Consider the following 20,320-nt stretch of genomic DNA (forward strand, 5'->3'; position numbering starts at 1 on the left):
CAACTTGGGACCAGGTTATCTGAGAGAACACCTCCTTCCATACAAACCAGCCCACTTACTAAGGTCATCAAGGGAGACCCTCATGGTTGTACCATTCCCTGTAGGAGTATATTGGGCAACAACCAGAAAAAGGGCCTTTTTTGTGGTAGCTCCACCATAAGGTTCTAGGGTGGGTTGAAGCAATATAATCATATAACTAAAAGCAAATAAAGCAGTTTATATACAACATGATTCTAATCAAACAGCAGCACAAGTAGAGATTAAACAAGCCATTAGAGGTGGCTCCCACAAAAAAATTCCAGAACTGTTAACTGCCGGTATAAAATAGTGTCTCTTTAAGATGGAAGCTGTATAAGGAAGATGCCAGACCAGTCTTTGTGGGGAGAGAGTACCACAATTTAGGGGCTATCGCAGAGAAATCCTTTGCTAGGCCACCGTTCCCTGCACTTCTGATGATGGCAGAACTAGTGATTGGGCTGCATCTGAAGAGCCGTTTCCAAATCCACATCACTCTTCCTGAATTCTGCTGAGACAGCCAATGATGGTAGGATGGATGAACAGCAGAAAGAGGATGCCTGATGGAACTTAATTACAAAAGACAGAGAACAGGAGCTGACACATTTATTAATTGGGGTGTTAGATGCTTAGGTAACTAGAGACTGCTAATATTGACATGTGTTTTAATCAATGGTAAAATGATTGCAAATGATACTTGTTTGCGATTCAGTATCTCCCCTCTAGGTTTTTTTTTTTAACAAAATCATTCAAGAAGCAAAGAGGAGGGTCATGAGATAAAAGTGACATTCATTTAATTTCAATAGCTGTCACTCTATGCTCTGTAGCGCAGCAATCTGAAGCAGGGATAGCCTAAGGAACTGTAGCATCAATACATCAGTGAGCTAATTAATCCTGACCTGCCACCAGAGCCTGAGGAAGTGTCAGAACTGGAGAAAGATGAGCAAATGGGTGACATTTTTCCCTTTGTGACATAAATAAGTAATGCTGATGAGTTTGCAAAACCTCTATATGCCGGCAACCTTAACCATGCTTTGCTTTTTTCTGGATGGGGTCAAAACCCTACTGAATGGATGAAAACTGCAAAAATGACTTACCGTACCTGTATTTGATTCGTAATTTATCTTATTTAAAAGATGGGTTGTAACTAAAGCAGCCTCAGTGGCATAGCAGCATTTCTGTTTCTTTTCTTTTGCCTGCACACCCCACCCCAAATTCTTCTCTCGAGAGTCCCCAACCCCCTGGAGCTAATTTTGAGGGTGCGGGGGTGCTGCTGCTGCTGCTGTTTCAGGGAACAGGAGTAGACAGTTCCATTCTGCAGATGCACCAACTCTTGCGCTAGTGGAATGGGAGCACTGAATATCACCTTATATCTGTAAACCCACTTGTAGTTTTTACCAAAAAAATTCCTTCCAGTAGCACCTTAAAGACCAACTAAGTTAGTTCTTGGTATGAGCTTTCGTGTGCATGCACACTTCTTCAGATACACACGAAAGCTCATACCAAGAACTAACTAACTCTTGGTATGAGCTTTCGTGCATGCACACGAAAGCTCATACCAAGAACTAACTTAGTTGGTCTTTAAGGTGCTACTGGAAGGAATTTGTTTTGTTTTGACTATGGCAGACCAACACGGCTACCTATCTGTAATTGTAGTTTTTAGTTAAGTTACTCCACTGTGTGATCTTGGGACAGGCATACTCCCTCTCTCAGCCTAGCCTACCCCACAGGGTGGTTGTTGTGAGGATGAAAATGGGAGAAGGTCCCACACATGGTAACCAAGAGGAAATGTAAATAAATGTAATGAATCCATATCCCAATGTGAATTAAAGGTATGTTCCATACATTTTAATCACCCTGCATGAAGTAATCATGCTTGAACCTCCACCCATCCATGCATCCCTCACCTGTCTGATTAAGTTCAACCCATACAGCCTGGTGGATCAGGCCAAAGACCCACCTGGTCCAGCGCTCTGCTCTTACAGTGGCCAACCAGATACCCATGGAAAGCCCACAAGCAGCAGCTGAGCACATCACCCTCAGTGTCTGCAAGCGATGCTATTGACCATGGTGCCAATATCTTACCAGGGGTTTTGTTTTGTTTTTATATACTATATCTTCTTATCTTGATGTTACATGATACATAACCCACACTAGCTCTTCACATTGATTCATTTTATGGACTCTACCAGGTAAACAACCTTCTAATTTGGGTTGCAGAGGGTGAATGTTAACAGACCAGGTCTACTGCATATTTAAGAGGGGAGAGTGATAAATCTTTTCGTGCAAGTGGTGCCAGTTTATTTGCATGCAACCAGATCCAGATTAAAGCAACTGGAGGACCTAAGCTAGGAAATCTTGGGAGCCCCAAACTAAAAGCATCTGATCATGGGAAACAAAACCTTATTCTCTTTACTAAGCACAGAAGCGCAGTGGGGGGCTGCCAGAGCAATGGCCCCAGGCACATTTTTCAGGGGGCCACTGACAGGGCAGTGTGAGGAGGATGCAATGTTCAGGCATGCATCCTTCAAGTCAGTTCGATCAGATTGATAAGAAAGGCGCATATATTTTTGCATATTTTTAATTTGTTATTGCGCTTCGGCTTTATTGTATTGGTTTTTATTTTGTAAATTGTCTTTTGGTTATCTTGGTGCAAGGCAGTATATAATAAGGTACATGCCACAACCTAGAGCACTGGGTATTGTTCGGCTTCTCTTCAAATGAATGGTAGGGTAATGCTATAGAAATGTTTCCATAGATTTCATGTACAATGCAGCTCCCACACCCAGAACTGGTTTGTATACAGAATTCTGAAAAAAAAATTGAATTTTATTTTAGTAAGCAAGATTCTGCTCTCCTTTAATGGTCATGGGAAAAGATAATTACCAAATAAATAAGTAGCTTCTTAAAAAGGAATGGCATTGTATTAAGTTGGGTTATAGTGGCATTATATTAAGGCAGCAAATTAAACAAGAACTCAAGAATTAAGATGCACTTTCAGATGAAATTTATTTGCCTTTTGTATGGCTCAGAAGTAACCATAGATTGTAAAACTAATAAACTTTAAAACAATGTGGTGACATCAGAAAAACTGTTTTGCCTGCCTTTGGTAATATAACGTACTTCAAATAATCTCACCAGCTGGGACTGTTTTCTTGTTGTCTTGAGTATGACAGGTACAAAGTCAATAAAGACAGCAGACTTTTGAAATATTAAAAGCAAGCATTCGATTGTCTTTATTGATGTGTCAATATTGATTAGCCAGAAAAGAAAACGCATTAAACAGAACCAAGCTGCAATTTATGACCTATACTCTTACAGAGTTTCAGCACGTGCAGTTGTCAATGTGTTCCTATACTTACTTAATCCAGAAGGCATGTTCTTTGATGCCGAATAAAGAGTTTACATTCGTGAAGCAACATGTACACAGGCAACTGATTCCTCTTCATATTTGGCTATGGCTTCCAATATTGACTAAATATTTGAATTAAGTTATGAGAATAGTGCTCATCTGTTTCATGAAGCTTTAAGAATAACAAGCAAAACCCCAAACCATAGCATAACAAACTCTAGGTATATGTAAATGAAATAATCACATATTCTTCTCATGTTACCTATCATTGCATACATTGTAAAGCAGAGGTGATGAACCTGTGACTCTCCAGTTGTTGCTGGACTATAACTCCCACTAACCCTAGTCCACCGGGATTGGAGTGAGGGATGGTGGGAATTGGAGTTCAACATCTGGAGGGTGACAGGTTCTCCACCCTTGCAGTACTGTACCGTGCACATAGATATTAATACCTACCTACCTAGATAAAGCACTACATGAGAAAAGTAATGAATGAGCTGGACTGATCTTGCTGAGGCTCCAACTCACAGTTTCTCCTCCTTTTTTTGAGACTGACAGAATGTGCACTAGCTGTGACCGCTAATTTGCATAAAACAACTTTCATAATGATGCTGCTATATAATGCTCCAGCTTGCATTTCTGAGGAAAGGAATATACAGTGTTCTTCAAAAAGTCAATTAAAACAAAATTAGGTAACACATGAATGCTTAAACAAATGTCCTTTTCTTTTGGTTTTGCCTTTCCATTTTTCCTGTTTGCTAGATCATTTGAAACTAAATTATCCATTACAGTTCAAGCTGCTTTGCTAAATATACAACAAACCTTTAAGGAGTGTAATAGCTACAGGAAGGAGGAGAATTTTTGCATCTGAATTATTTCTAAAGTGCTGCAATTTAGTTCTGTTAGATTGCTTTGCCTCTTCCACCCTCCCATTCCCAAAGTTGTCAAGGAGGTTGCAACATCCCGCTGACCTCAACCTCAGACCTCAAACTATGTTGATTATATTGTTGAATCTCCCTGCTTCTTGGGAGAAAGAAAATTTCAGGTTCTGTGCTAGGGAGATTAGTTTACTTTGGGCAAACTCTCCTTGGTTCAGTTAGGAACGAAATTCTGAAGTCCTCTTACCATTCCTAATGATATAATTGGGGAAACAAGAAAGTCCAAACACTTCACCCACCCCCACAAATCCATCTAATGTTCCTGTGAGCCCCCAAATCTCCCATGGGGCTTCTGCCCTCAGGGATGGGCGATGATGCTGTTGTCACTCCAGCATTTGTAGGACTTAACTGCTGGTTGGGTCAGCTTCCATGCATGGAAATGGCAGGGGAGACGCTCCAACTCTGTCCCAGCTGTCCATTGGGGACAGTGGTGACTCATTTCAATGTGAATTTGTGAAAATAAAAGAGGTAAGGATGATAAAGTGCTCCGTGCATGGTCTGTAAAATTAAAAGGGGATCACAGCTCAAAAGATGTCATTTGTTTGATGCATCTCAGGAGATGAAGCTGAGTTGTTCAAGTCATTGCCTTGTCTCTCCGTTACAAGGTACAACGCGGCTTATTTTGTGTGAATCTGCTTCACTTCTGGTGAAACAATGAAGCCTCCTCTGATTATCATTTAAAAGGGGATGCTGAAAGCAGAGGAGAGGCAATGGATCTGTACGGCAGCAGCTCATTTCCTTGATGTGCCTTTAGATGTCTCTCTTCCTTACCAATTCTGCCCAAGCTCAGCAGGTGACTACAGTGGCGCTGCATGTAAAGCTAAACTCTCTGAGGACAAATGAGGATCTTTGAAAACAGTGGCTGACAAGAAGTTAATGAAAAAGTGCGGCTCATTGCTTGCAAATACATTGCTCCTTCTCTTGAGTGTTTATGAGGAAGTAAAATTGCAAAATTCATCTGCTGCTGGTGGGGACTGATGATTCTCCCCCTCCCCCCGCCTCCTTTCCCAGGCTTTCAAGCAATTATCTTCCTTGTGAGAACTTTAATACTGCTTTTCTTTGAAGTACAAGTTATGTGTGTGTGCTTTATCTATCTATCTGTCTCTATATCTATATATCACACATGCACCAAGTGCTTAGATCTATATCTAAGTCCCAGAGATTTGCATCAGATCATTTTAATCATTAACCTACTTGTATATCTTTACCTAAGTACCTTTTGAAGTTTAAACTGATTCGTGATTAGATATATGGGGAATAAAGAGCTCTCTCAGCAGGGGCTAGAGAGAAGTCTTGCAAAATGCTCCTCCATCAGCACCTCCACAATGGCATAAACATAAATGCTGTAAACTAAAACTGTTTGGATTTCAAGACAGGTCACCATCATCCATGTCATGTGGCAGTGTGAATGCCTGCAGCCATGTTCACAGACAGCAGCTCAGAGATGCAACTTTTCTTAGAGGTAAGCAAAATGTAGCCCTCTGAATCTCAGTTGTAAGGAAAGTATGCGTGGAACACTTCTAGCTCCAGATCTGCAATCCTTTGCATACTTATTTGGAAGATATGAGGCATTAAAGAGTGGGTTTTCCCTTGGAAAGGAGTGGGGCAAGGGGGAAACAGCTTGGATCCATGTCTAGAAATCATGGGTCAAGTGGTTAATCACACCTGTACGTTTTCAACTAGGCACAAGTGGAAGTGTGGACGAGCCATGAGTCAACAGTGGAGTGGAATTTTACAGGGGTTTTTTAGAAGCAGGTTTGGGGGTCAGCCTGGATTATATCCGTGGGTTGCTTCCAAGCTTGTGATTCTGTATCTGGTAAAGTTTTGGAATGCAGTGGAAGAAACTGTTGAACCACTGAGACCAGTTTCTTTGTTCATGTAATGGCCTTAGCCAGCCAGTTTTGTACAGCTATTTACATGTCCAAAGAGTGAGCTCTGTTGCCAAAGAGACAAACAGATGGGCATTTTCCCACCTCACCTGGCTGGATGCCATGTCATCCTATGACGGAGAGCAATAGGCCAAATGGGGCTGTGTGTGTCAGGTTTGGCTGGTGCTGGAAGATAGAGACACAAAGATGTGTCATGTTCTGTGCAGGACATAAAGCTGTGACTTGAGGCTTCCCTGGAAACCTAATAGGGAAACAAGATCTGTTGAAGTGTTGATGCTTTGAGCTCCTCCATCCTATGTTCGGGCTGTGTGTAGGTGTAAATCAAACCATATATCCTGAAGACACTACAGTCTCCATTGACCTTCATTTCAACAAAGCCCAAACCTGTATAAGTGCAGGCACTTCTGGAGTTTCTTGCCATTAGATTGCCACTAGAAGACAGGAGTTCGCACAACTGTATGCTAGATGCTGAAAAAGAATGTTGGTCTATTCTTGGCAATAGATGAAGCCCTTTCCCTTGCCGGACTGCCCACACATCTCTGACAAACAAACTATGACTCTCAAGAGGCTGGGAGATAATAACATCTTACTGTGCGCATTGGCTGGTATTGATTAACTCAGCCAATATTAAGTCAACAGTGGATATGAATTTCACAGGTTTTGGGTTTTATTTTATTAAAAAAAGCAGCTTATTGCTTTATATATCCTGTACTCATATGTAGCACCATCTTCAAATATCTGAAGGGCTGTCACATGGAAGGTGGAGCAAGCTTGTTTTCTGCTGCTTCAGAGGGGAGGACCCAAACCAATGGATTCAAATTACAAGAAAGGAGATTATGCCTAAACATTAGAAGTAACTTTCTGACAATCACAGCTGTTCAACAGTGGAACGGACTACCTTGGAAAGTGGTGGACTCTCCATCCTTGGAGGTGTTAAAGCAGTGGTTGGATGGCCATCTGTCAAGGATTCTTTAGCTGTGATTCCTGCCTTGTAAGGGATTGGACTTGATGACTCTGGGGGTCTCTTCCAATTTTACAATTCCATGATCACAGAAATGAATTTATTGTGTGCACGAGCAGTACATGGATTGGGTCCACAGCACTTTTTAAAGCATGATGCTTATGGGAATTGTGTGGGACTGGGCATTCTGCTAGCTAGCATGTGGTGGCAGCATCATGTTGGGGAAACAATCTGAAGAGCTTTCCTTTCCTTTTTAACCTGTGCCATTGTGTATGCATTTGTGCTATCAGCTATTGTGGTTGCAAGGCATGCTACGCAGAAGCTCAGTGAGTGGCTAGATAGAGTTACCATGAGTCTTAGATGTTCTGTTCAGCATAGGTGGTCAATGGTAGAAACTACTGCAGCCAAGCAAGTAAACAACAGTCTTGCCACAACCGTTAATGGCAATTTTGGTATTAAATTGAAAAGCGGAAACCACAAAGCTTCCACCACAGAAACAGAAGGAACTAAGCAATACCAACAAGTATTGGTGCAACAAGTCTGAATAAATAAGCAAATAAAACTCCTGGATGCTCGCATCTTACACATGTGCTGAGGGAACTGCAATGGGTGCAAATCAGCTCCTGGGTCATGTTCAAGGTCTTATTCTGAACATATAAATTCATGAACAACTTGGGATCAGGTTACCTGAAAGACTGCCTGCCCCTATACAGACCCGCTAGATTGCTAAAAATGTTAATTGGTTTATAAATGCTTTTAAATAAACAAAATACAGTAAGAGGATATTTTGAAAGGCACATAAGGTGAGTGCTCTGTTTGGTGCCCTTTATTATTGAACTGTTTTTGATTTTTCAGGGAGCAAAACTATATTGAGGGGGAAATCAAGTTTGCAAAAAACAAGAGAAGAACAAAATGGGTGAGTGCATTCATTGCTGTGGATTCCAAGAACCAATTCAGAGCTCCAAATCTGTGCAGAGATGCACAGGACCTGAACTCTCCACTCTAAGCTTGCTATGGAAGTTCAGACTGTGCACAACTTTGATTTTGTCCTCTTCCTAGAATTGCATGCTACAGTTGAGCTGTGGTAGGAAAACAAACAGAACCAAGTGGCTGTGCCAAACTCTGCACATGTCTCTGCTGCTTCAACAATGGGTGACATCACCGACTTCCTTCCTTTTTCTTGTGAACTTTTGTGAACTTGACATTTTCTTCTATTTAATCCCTCCGCCTGCACACTGAAACATTTGAGAGTTTTGTGATATGCTTTGTACCCTAACCACAAGCCACTTCATGTGTCAATATCGCTGATATTGAAAATGAATTGGCTTCGCTATCATGAGCTGCTAGCTCAGAGGAGATTCTCTCATTTCCAGTTGTATCATTGTTACAGGAGCTGAGTGCCTCGGGTGCAAAAGCACCAAACTTTCCTCCCACACGACGATGGGGAAACAGCATTTGCCCACCACAAATAAACGACTTTTCTCTAGGAAGCCAGATTTGCATGCGTAGCATACTGTAATTTGGGAAATAATAAAAGAATTATATTCTGTGTCTTTGGAGCAATAAAGTGCCATGAAGATTAAGGGCAGGGATGAAAGATCTTTGCTGCTGCTCTCCTGATTTGTATGCAGAACATCTCTGTGCCTTCTCTACTGTTGTTGTTTATTAAAAGGGACGAGGAATCCTGAAGCATGAAAGTGGAGAATAGTTTGTCAATGCCTTCTCTAAAAATAATACATTTTCTTGTTATGCCCAGCATGCTCCCACACATCCCAAAAATAAACAATGATATATCATCCTGTTTGGCAATGTGCTTTGCCAAAAAGGCCACTTTGAATGGCGCATGGGGAGGCTGTTGGAGTTTGACCAAAGACAGGTTCTTGGAGAGAACAATTGCGAGCTGAGGATGCTCTTCTAAGAAGGAACCCCTACTGTTGAGTAGTCGCTCATGGAAGCACCTGAATCGGGGCTGCACCCCTCCAGATTGCAGATGAGAGTTCACCTGGCTGGATGTTACTCTATTAAAACACAACAGCAACAACAATTCCAGATAGATAACTATCGGGAAACAGTTATTTCATTCATTCATTCATTCATTCATTCATTCATTCATTCATTCATTCATTCATTTGTACATCAACCTTCATCTGAGGATCACAGGGTGGTTCACACATACCCTTCTCTCTGATGATGATGATGATAATAATACTAATAATACTAATAATAATTTATTAATTTATTATTTATACCCCGCCCATCTGGCTGGGTTTCCCCAGCCACTCTGGGCAGCTCCCAACAGAATATTAAACAGAATAAAACGTCAAACATTAAAAACTTCCCTAAACAGGGCTGCCTTCAGATGTCTTCTAAAAGTCAAATAGTTGTATATTTCCTTGACATCTGGTGGCTAAGTTTTCTGTTTGGATGGAATTGGTTTTGCACACCAGAGTCAGAAACGTTCCATCATGTCAGCGGCGTAGCTAACTGTTCGGGAGCACTGGGGGCGGGGTGAGCTGCCCATGGGGTAAGTCCCCCCCCCGTGGTATGATGCCCAGTGCACCCTGTACCCCCACCTACCCCAGCTACACCTCTGCATCATGTGAGTCCTCAACTCCAGTTTGCAGTGACACCACCAAGGTTTACCAACGAGGCATAAACTATATGAGACAGAGGTGTGTGTGTGTGTGTGTGTGGTATGATCAGGCCCACAGTCCGAGGGGAGAGGGAGAATCATAGAATTGTAGAGTCGAAAGGGAACCTGGGGGTCATTTCCTCCTTGAACTCTCCTAATGCAAATGCTCCTTGCAGTGTTGTTGTTTTTCTAGAAAAATACAGTGGTACCTCGGGTTAAGTACTTAATTCGTTCCGGAGGTCCGTTCTTAACCTGAAACTGTTCTTAACCTGAAGCACCACTTTAGCTAATGGGGTCTCCCGCTGCCGCCGCACTGCCGGAGCACAATTTCTGTTCTCATCCTGAAGCAAAGTTCTTAACCCAAGGTAATATTTCTGGGTTAGCGGAGTCTGTAACCTGAAGCGTATGTAACCTGAAGAGTATGTAACCTGAGGTACCACTGTACAGCTATTTACATGTCCAAAGAGTGAGCTCTGTTGCCAAAGAGACAAACAGGTGGGCATTTTCCCACCTCACCTGGCTGGATGCCATGTCATCCTATGACGGAGAGCAATAGGCCAAACGTTCTTAACCTGAGGTAATATTTCTGGGATAGCGGAGTCTGTAACCTGAAGTGTATGTAACCTGAGGTACCACTGTAGATGCCTGTACTCACCATGAAGTTGTTACAATAAAGTGCCACACTTTTTCACACACACAGTGCCGGTCCCTTGAGTGGCCCCTGGAAAAAAGCACTGGCTCCTTGAGATTTAAAGGAATACAAACCATACATTTAAAGCAGATTTAAAGTGCACACCCTCAAAAATCCTGGGAACTGTAGTTTACCCTGCACAAGGCTAGAATTCCCAAACTGCGGGAGGTTAACAAACTGCAGCTTCCAGGATCCTTTGTGAGGTGTTTTTTTTTGGGGGGGGGTGCACACTTTAAAACTGCTTTAAATATATAGTGTGTACACAGATCTGTAACACTGTTTCTAGTGTGACCATAATAATTAGGTCCAAGGCTGTGTAGATAGTATAATTTACTCTGGCCCCAGTTTGCTTCCAAGCTGGCATTTGAAGCAGTGTGCACATGACGGTACCACACTCCACATGTATCCTGTTGTCTCTTGAGAAATACTGTTGTTTGATGAGTTTTTCCATCGAGTCAGCTTCCATCCAATTTGAAAATGTAAACCACATTTACTTCACAGTTGAGGGAGACAGCTGTTACGCAAGCACAGACAGCTTTATGAATAGGCATTTAGGGGGCCTGCAGGTGTGGGGATACCAAACAGGTAACGTGAAGACATTCTTGTCCCCCCCCCCACCTGGTGTGTACAGCAATGTGCAAATGTGACTTGAAACGTAGCGGGGGTGGTGGTGGGAGAACGGCCTTGCTGTGATTTAAGCCACTGATGTGAACATAGCCAAAGTAATGACTGATCAAACTGAGCAACATCAATTTCCCCACCGTGTCATTTTCTTCTTGGCTGGAAAATGTGTCTAAGGAAGATGTTCTAAAATATATCTGTTTATTTGTAGTTAGCTGAGGGCAGAGGGAAATGCCATTTACAATTTAGCTCGAGCTACGTTTCTATTTTAACTCCAGGGACTTTAATCCTTGGTAGGGCTTGGCCCCAGCAGATGTTTTCAGCGCCAGGGATTAACCCTGTGCCAAGCGCTATGGGTGCCTTGCGGTACTTGCTTGGCTTTGTCCCACACCTTCTAGTAGTCAGAGAGAAACGGGAGTTAGGAGGCTAGGAAAGGAGGACACACGGCCAGAAAACACCCAATGGGCCTTGCTTACAGGAGGTGTCTGAGACTGCAGTCTAAGCAGCCAATAATGAAATGAGCTCCCTCACCTGGAGAGACTAGCTGTAGGATAGAGAGAAATGCAGGGCAGCGCGTGGCCTAGTGTTAGGCCCCACCAGCTAACATTCAGGACTGAGGCAACTAGCCGGAGAAAGTGCCTAAGAGAAAGCACCAGTGTGGCATAATGGTTAGAAGTGTCTGAGTAGGATGTGGGAGTTGTTGTTGTTTAGTCGTTTAGTCATGTCTGACTCTTCGTGACCCCATGGACCAGAGCACGCCAGGCACTCCTGTCTTCCACTGCCTCCCGCAGCTTGGTCAGACTCATGTTTGTAGCTTCGAGAACACTGTCCAACCATCTCATCCTCTGTCGTCCCCTTCTCCTTGTGCCCTCAATCTTTCCCAACATCAGGGTCTTTTCCAGGGAGTCTTCTCTTCTCATGAGGTGGCCAAAATATTGGAGCCTCAGCTTCAGGATCTGTCCTTGCAGTCCTTCCAGGATCTGTCCAGCACTCAGGGCTGATTTCCTTCAGAATGGACAGGCTTGATCTTCTTGCAGTCCATGGGACTCTCAAGAGTCTCCTCCAGCACTGTAATTCAAAAGCATCAATTCTTCGTCGATCAGCCTTCTTGATGGTCCAGCTCTCACTTCCATACATCACTACTGGGAAAACCATGGCTTTAACTATATGGACCTTTGTTGGTAAGGTGATGTCTCTGCTTTTTAAGATCCTGTCTGGGTTTGCCATCACCTTTCTCCCAAGGAGCAGGTGTCTTTTAATTTCGTGACTGCTGTCACCATCTGCAGGATGTGGGAGACCAGGGTTCAAATCCCGCCTCAGCCCTGAAGCACATTGGGTTACCTTAGGCCAGTCACTATTACCTCTCAGCCTAACCTTCCTCACATGGTCATTGTGGGGATTCAGTGAGGAGGAGCAGGAGGCACATGTAAGATCCACAAATGACAACATTTTGGAGGTCCCAGGTTGCAAGGTGATTAGATTGGTCTCAACTAGCGCCCAGGCCTTTTCAGTACTGGCCCCGACTTGGTGGAACGCTCTGTCACAAGAGACTAGGGCCCTGCGGGACTTGACATCTTTCCGCAGGGCCTGCAAGACAGAGCTATTCCACCTGGCCTTTGGTTTGGACTCAGTCTGACCCTTATGTTTCCTCCCCTTATGGTTTTGATCTATGAGCTACTTTTAAAATGCGGCTGCATTTTAAATTGTATTTTAACCTGTATTTTAAATTGCGGTTTTTCCCCTCCTATTATGTTTTTACTGTAATTTTACTGGTGTTAGCTGCCCTGAGCCTGGCTCTGGCCGGGGAGGGCGGGGTATAAATAAATATTATTATTATTATTATTTATTATGTACGCCACCTTAAGTTCCTTGGACAAAATTTCAATAAATAAACAAGCAGCATTCTCCAACACACTTGGCATGCATGCATGCTGATGCCACCAGTAGTGCCAACACCACCCATCTTTCAGCACCAGCCGCAGACTTTTCTCTTCCACAAGGCATTTTGGGATGTTTTTCAGCGTTCTCAAAGTTTTTCTAGATGTTTTTAATTATAATTGTTTTTATAATATTTTTACTGTCTAGCTGTTTTGTTTTTGAAATGGTGGTGAGTTTGCCACCCTGGGTTCCTTTTGTAGGAAAGATGGGATATAAATTCAATAAATAATAAATAACAACAACAACAACAACATATGCTGCCTATAAAGTTGGCACCTTGGCCATTAAGAGTTACATGATAGTTTGACTGTTGTAATGGGGTTCTTATTTCTGTTCCCCTTGCATTTTAAATGGTTGATACCCACCCTGGGAATATTCATGATGAAGGATGGGATATAAATCATACAATAAAGAATTAAGTGCTGTGAGTCCAACTAAAATGTACCAGTTCAAAGACTGCTCACATTTTCTCATTTCCCCTCATACAGTTCTGGAAAGGCCAGACATGATTAGAAAATGTTATAGTATGCAGAATACGTTATCTGTGTGGAAACACTTGTTTCGCCAAAAGCGTGGAATAACCTGCTTTGCCCTAAAACCTTTCAAGGGGGAGAAAGAAAATGTATTTTTTAAGCAAATTCCCAACTGCAAAGATAGGAGCTGAGTACATGTAATCTACCCGAACTATTGTGACTAGGCTGAATAGCAGCAGGAAATCTAGTTTTCCCTCCTGGTGTTTTCCTTGCCACAGTCTCTGCCATAATATTTACAGAATAAATCTGTGACTTGAAACTTGTCACCCGCAAGGTCCCCCCACCTTTTCCTATTTATTTTTCTTAATCCAGAAGGATAATGTGAGCATAGGCCAGGAGGAAAAGACTCTGCAAACGGAATATTTTAGGGAAATAGCTACTGAGTAGACCAGGTTGGGTGCAATGCTGTTCATGAAAAGAAAAATAATCAATGCTGCCTGCCAAACAAATGGCAACTCATTCTGCCCCGAATAAACAGTGACCCAGATCCAGAAAACTGCACAACTAGTTTCATGGGACTGTGGTGGCTCTGGGCACTTCAAACCACACCTCACGCTGGGTGACAATGGACCACTCACTCATAGCCTAGCCAGCTGCAAAGGGCTGTTGTGGATCATATAACTGTAGAGTTGGAAGGGAGCATGAGAAACCTCTAGTCCAATCCTCTGCAAAGCAGGAATCTTTTTGCCCAGCATGGGGCTCAAACCCATGCCCTTGAGATTAAGAGTCTCATGCTCTAACAACTATGTTATCCAGGTGTTCTGAGACAAGAGGAGGAACAATGTTTGCCACCCCGAGCTCCTTGAACTAAGGATGGAATTAAAAAAGAAGCTGCATTTAAAGAGTGGGACAAAATATGCCATAAAGACAATGTACTGAGCATGCATTGGCTGTTTCCTGCTTTCTTTGGAAGGAGATGCTTCATAAGACTGACAGCTCTCATTGTCAATAGGGGAGATGGGGCTTTGAAGCCTGACAAGTGTGAGGAAAGAAGACATGAGGGAAGTGGAACTGCCTGGCAACTGGTCTCCCTCTGCCCTCTCAGATTCTGAATCGACATTGCTTTATGGGAAGGAATGCAAAGGGCAGGATCGTGTCCACTTTAGCAAAGCAATTATTTGCCAAACTTCTCCCTGCCATGCAGCTGTTTAAGGCTCTGGAGGCTCCTCAGACATGGCTTGGCAACCTAGTTCCTGAAAATACAGCATGCTGAATTGCAGAGCTCAGAATAATCACCTTATGTGTATGATAAACGAGGAAAGAGGCCAGAGAATATGGTAATTGCAAGGCAATAGGCACTGTATATTTGATACAAGAGAACTTCAACAGCTCAACTTTTTTTAAATTTTAGTGTAACAATTTCTTCCCTCTCATTGACAGTTGATTTACCAACTTTCTTGGCCTTTTCCGCATCTGTTAAATCAAAGATGAGCGACCTTACAGAAACACCAATGAATTTTTACATATATATTTTTCGTTACAGAGAGTGCTAGTATATTCAACAGGGTTCTTATATCAGCCACTTTTTACCGATAATTGATGTATTGTGTGGGACACATTTATGCAGGGGAGATGGCAGTTAGCTGCTCTCACTTTGCATAAAAAAAGATGTCACCATATTTTAGAGGAGGCTGGCATTGAAGACAAGCAACAAATTTGCTCGCCAATTGAAGAGGCTGCAAATATCAGCAGCTTCTTCCATTTCACTGCTATGCTGGTTATATGTGTCCTTATGAACCCAACACTGGTAGAGCCTCCTGGAAAGTGAGCCAAGACTTCATTTTCATAGGAAGTCCAGGATTAAGGAATGAATAATGTAACATCCTCCTGCATTGCCACCCAAGGTTAGCTGGCAAGATCAATCTTCATGGCCAAACCATACCACAATCATTTTTTCCTGCCTTAAGTAGCCAATTACAATTCATGACCACAATCTGAAGACTGATGAAATTAAGTCCCCTGAAATCAAGGGCCTTAAAAGGTGCCTACCTTTGCTTTGGAACCTAGCCCCAGTTTTTTCCAAATGCTGATTAAGTGGCTTGGGAATAATGCTTGGTCTCTAGAGCGACCGTTGGGCGTCTGCGTGGGGTTCAAGTGAGGGAAAAGGGCAGGAGGCCACACACAAGTCTAGTGTCCTTGTTCCCACTGGCTCCACTTCCATTCTTCATGTGTTCAAGAAGGTTCAGCTGAATGAGGTCATGCCTGGAATTTTCTGAACATCTTGATGTCAGACTTATCTACATATTTTTCACAGTTCCGCTAAAATAAGAAAGAATGATCTCATATTATATATATGTGCACGCGCTATTATATGTACAATATTATTCATATATTGTATACATGTATGCTCGGTTTCCAAAAGCAACCAGCAAATAAACAGATACATACAACAAGGCATATACCGGTAACTCTGTACAACTATTTATGTATTAATATATTTTTAAAACTATGTGGCAGAAATATAATACCGCACAGGGTTTGACTCTTTTATATGTATAATTTATGTTGCTTTGGTTTGGGGTATTTCTGCATATCATTTTGCATATAATTAGTGCCCAGTTTGTTTCCAAGCCTAATTTAAAGTGCTGGTTATTACCTCCACATCCCTTAGTACTTGGGACTAGAATATTAAGTGTCTGCCTGTCCTCATATGATTTACAGGAGGGCTTCTTCTATATCACACCAATGCTTGAAGTGTTGTTGGCTGTACCATGCATTTAAAGCACATTAAAAACACCTGACACCCCACCGCCCCCAAATACAGTCGTACCTCAGAAGTCAAACAGAATCTGTTCTGGAAGTCTGTTTGACTTCTGAAACGTTCAACTTCCAAAGCGCAGCTTCTGATTGGCTTCAGGAAGCTGCTGCAGCCAATCGGAAGCCGCGGAAGCCCCGTCGTACATTTGGCTTCCAAATGAACATTCGAAAACCGGAACACTCACTTCTGGTTTTCAATCGTTTGGGAGCCAGAACGTTCGACTCCCAAGGTGTTCAGGAGCTGAGGTACGACTGTACAGTACTGGGAACTGCAGTTTACCCCTCAATAGAGCTACAGTTCACAGCGCCATTAACAAACTACTATTCTTATGATTCTTTGGGGAAAACCATGGACTTTAAATGTCTGGGTTGAGTGTGACCAGGCCAAGCCTTCTGGGTTGCAGTATTCACACTGTGGATGGAACTACTTTCCCGAAGGGAGGCTCCTCTTAGCCCTTCCTTATTCATCTTTTGCTGGCTAGTGAAGACATTCCTCCCCACAGGTCCCAGTGAACTGTATTGTTTTTCTGCTGATGCTTGTTCTTTTTGCTGATTTAGTTAATGTTTTCTTTGCTGCTCAGTCTTGTATATATGTGTATGTGTGCTATTTCCTTTGACTGGATTTTTGTTCGTTTGTTGTGCACCACTTAGGAGGTATTTATTTTACTTATTTAACAAGATTTATGGACCACTTAATCAAATTACATAAATCAAGTAAGCAGCTTACATAAAATAGTATAAATAGTAATAAGAAAACAAAAGGCTTTAAAAAACCCCAAATATACATAATAAAATTACATGTCTAGGTAGGCTTGCCAAGACAAAAGCATTTTAGTAGATACTGAAAACAGTACAATGAAGGCACCTTTGCAATGTTAATAGGATAATGAAGCAGCTTATAAATATAATACTGGATGACTCATACCTGACATTGCTCACGTAGGCTGAGAAAACAATCAGTGCAGTTTAGAAAGGCTCAGTCTGCCTGCCATCTTGGTTCAAATTGGCATCCAATTGTATCCCAATATAGATGAAAACTTGCCCCTTGCTCTGACAAACCACCATGCAAAATTGGTTATGATATTTTAAGAGGTGTCCAGATACATGGCGAACAACTTTCCAAAATACATTGTACCGCGGGTTCAGTACTCAATTCATTCCGGAGGTCTGTTCTTAGCCTGAAACTGTTCTTAACCTGAAGCACCACTTTAGCTAATGGGACCTCCTGCTGCCGCCGCGCCGCCGGAGCATGATTTCTGTTCTCATCCTGAAACAAAGTTCTTAACCTGAAGCACTATTTCTGGGTTAACAGAGTCTGTAACCTGAAGCGTATGTAACCTGAAGTGTATGTAACCCGAGGTACCACTGTATATATAATTTGAAATGTAGCCCACTGACATGAAGGAAAAGGCATTTGTAAGTATCACTGTTTCCAAGAAAGCCTCAGTAATTTGAGCTGAATAGGAGGTTTGTTACAGTTTTGTCTCAGTAATTTGGAGATGTGTAAACTGTACTTCACCCATGTGGATACGACTTACGTTCTTTGCTTTGTTGTACTTGCTGCTTCCAAAGGAAGCCATTTATTATTATTTTTAAAATGATGCTTTGTACTATATTTGACAAGTGTGAAATATTCATAAAATGTAGCCCAAAAGCTTGAAACCTTGTGTATTGTTCATCATTGTCCACTTTTTTTTGTTTGAAAACCACCAGGGTGCAATTGACTGCTGCTATAAGAAAATAATTCCTCAGTTTGTGTTGTTATCTGACCTATTCTTGTGTTTGTAGACCTCAGCAGCACACATTCATCTTTCTTTTTTGCAGACTCATTTAGCTTTCTTTTATCGTGTGGCAGCAATTCTCATTCTTCTGGCACTGACCTTTCAAACTCTCTTGATACCTCTTGAATCCAGAGTCTGCCATTCTTATTTTTACTTTCTGGGTTCACATCTGGTACTAATGAGCCTCCTCTTACCAAGAAACTAGGCTGCTGATTTCCTAAAGAGATAAAAGACATCCATTTCCCAGCCAATAATATCTGCGTTTGGAAACGGTTGGCTCAATGTTAGCACAGTGAGGGGAAAAAGAGGCCAAGACATTTAGTGATGTACAGGTGTTGACTGATACTGATGTACAGGTAAATCTAGGACTGCTCTTAACAGCTCAGGGGGAAATGTTTTCCTCTGAATGGGTATTTTCAACCCTAAATTTACCTATATTTCAGCAGGCTTCTTGAGCTGTAGCTCCCAGGTATAGTATATTGTTCTAGGCTTGGGAGGTCAGCCTAGATCAGGCGTCAGCAAACTTTTTCCATGGGGGGGGGGCTGTCCCTCAGTCCTTGTGGGGGGATGGACTATATTTTGAAGAAAAAATCTCCCCCACGACTCTCCCTTCCCTTCTCCACAGCACTGGATGAGCCGCGGTGGCTGCTTACCTGTGCCTTGCGAGTGGCAGGAGCTGGCAGCAGTGGCGGAGGGACGATGAGCAGCGCAAAAGGGCTGGCTCTGGAGAGGGGCTGCTTAAAATGGCACTCAACCAACTGCGGCTCAACAAAGCCCAGCCCCCTTCCTCCTCTAGGCAGGGCGGGGAGAAGCCACGAGGAGGGAGGGAGGAGGTGCTGCCACGGTGTTTGAAGGAGGGGAGGGGAAATGGCGCAGCCTGAACAATCAGAATCAGATCCACAGCAATCCACGTGGTGATTCCCAGACCGTCTGCAAGCCGGCTCTAGAAGGCAATTGGACTGGATCCAGTCCCTGGGTCTTAGTTTGCCGACCCATGGCCCCGACATCCTTTTAGGCCTGTGATCCTGCATCTGTGAGGTTAAAACCTGCTGAACCAGTCAAACCTGTTCCTTTGTTAAGGTAATGGCCTTAACTACTCAGCTAAGTATCTATCATCAGCATCTTAAGAAATGTGTTCTGTTGCCATAGAGATCAATGAGTGGATCCTTTCCCTTCTTACCTGGCTGGTCCTAGGATGGAAGAACAATAAGTCAAGGCAGGTGGTGTATGAGTTTGGGTTGGTGCTGGAAGCTGAAGAGAGAGAGGCTTATCTTGCTTTGTACTGGACTCAAAGCTATGGCTTGAAGATCTGCCTGAGAACCTAGTGAGGAAACACGGTCTGTTGGAGTGTTATTACCATCATATTAGTAACTAGCAGGTCAAGTGTGTATCTTTGTATAAGTGTGCTTAACTGAACTGTTGCTATAGCAAGGTCAAACTTAGTATGTTTATCTGTACATAAGCTAGGTATTGCATGAATCTGCTCATCTGTGTCCTTATAAACTATGTATACGGAGAAGAAATCTGATTCTTTTTTGAGCAAGTTGTGAATTGCTTTAAAGGTAAAGGTACCCCTGCCCGTAAGGGCCAGTCTTGACAGACTCTGGGGTTGTGCGGCCATCTCACTTAAGAGGCCAGGGGCCAGCGCTGTCCGGAGACACTTCCGGGTCACGTGGCCAGCATGACAAAGCTGCATCTGGCGAGCCAGAGCCGCACACGGAAACGCCGTTTACCTTCCCGCTGGTAAGCGGTCCCTATTTATCTACTTGCACCCGGAGGTGCTTTCGAACTGCTAGGTTGGCAGGCGCTGGGACCGAGCAGCGGGAGCGCACCCCACCGCAGGGATTCGAACCGCTGACCTTTCGATCGGCAAGTCCTAGGCACTGAGGCTTTAACCCACAGCGCCACCTGCGTTCTTTTTTGAGCAAGTTGTGAATTGCTTTATAATAGCACAAATGCACAAATGCGTTTTGGGCAGTGTCCATAGACATAAACAAACAAACACACGTTTCCTAAATAAATCAAGCATACAGTCGTACCTTGGAAGTTGAACGGAATCCATTCTGGAAGTCCATTTGACTTCCAAAATGTTCAGAAACCAGGCATGGCTTCCAATTGGAACCCGCTGAACCTGCATCGGACATTTGGGTTCCAAAGAACATGCGCAAACCGGAACACTCACTTCTGGGTTTGCAGCGTTCAGGAGCCAAAA

General features: G+C 43.0%; 1 protein-coding gene and 1 long non-coding RNA gene across 3 annotated transcripts in view; one reads left to right on the top strand and one right to left on the bottom strand.

Moving 5' to 3' along the window:
• The window catches only part of IL15 (interleukin 15), a 77,659-nt gene that overhangs the window by 1,676 nt on the left and 55,663 nt on the right, over window positions 1–20,320 (top strand). The gene's annotated exons all lie outside the window — the stretch shown is intronic.
• Window positions 14,931–20,320, bottom strand: part of LOC309378250 — a 33,661-nt gene continuing 28,271 nt past the window's right edge. For both annotated transcript variants that reach the window (XR_014171946.1, XR_014171947.1), the window contains 3 exons: window positions 19,289–19,429; window positions 18,208–18,325; window positions 14,931–15,829 (listed from right to left, as the gene is read on the bottom strand). This is a non-coding gene — a long non-coding RNA (uncharacterized lncRNA). The remainder of the gene's footprint in view (window positions 15,830–18,207; window positions 18,326–19,288; window positions 19,430–20,320) is intronic.

This window comes from Podarcis melisellensis, assembly GCF_964234715.1.
Source record: "Podarcis melisellensis genome assembly, chromosome: 9".
NCBI lineage: Eukaryota > Metazoa > Chordata > Lepidosauria > Squamata > Lacertidae > Podarcis > Podarcis melisellensis.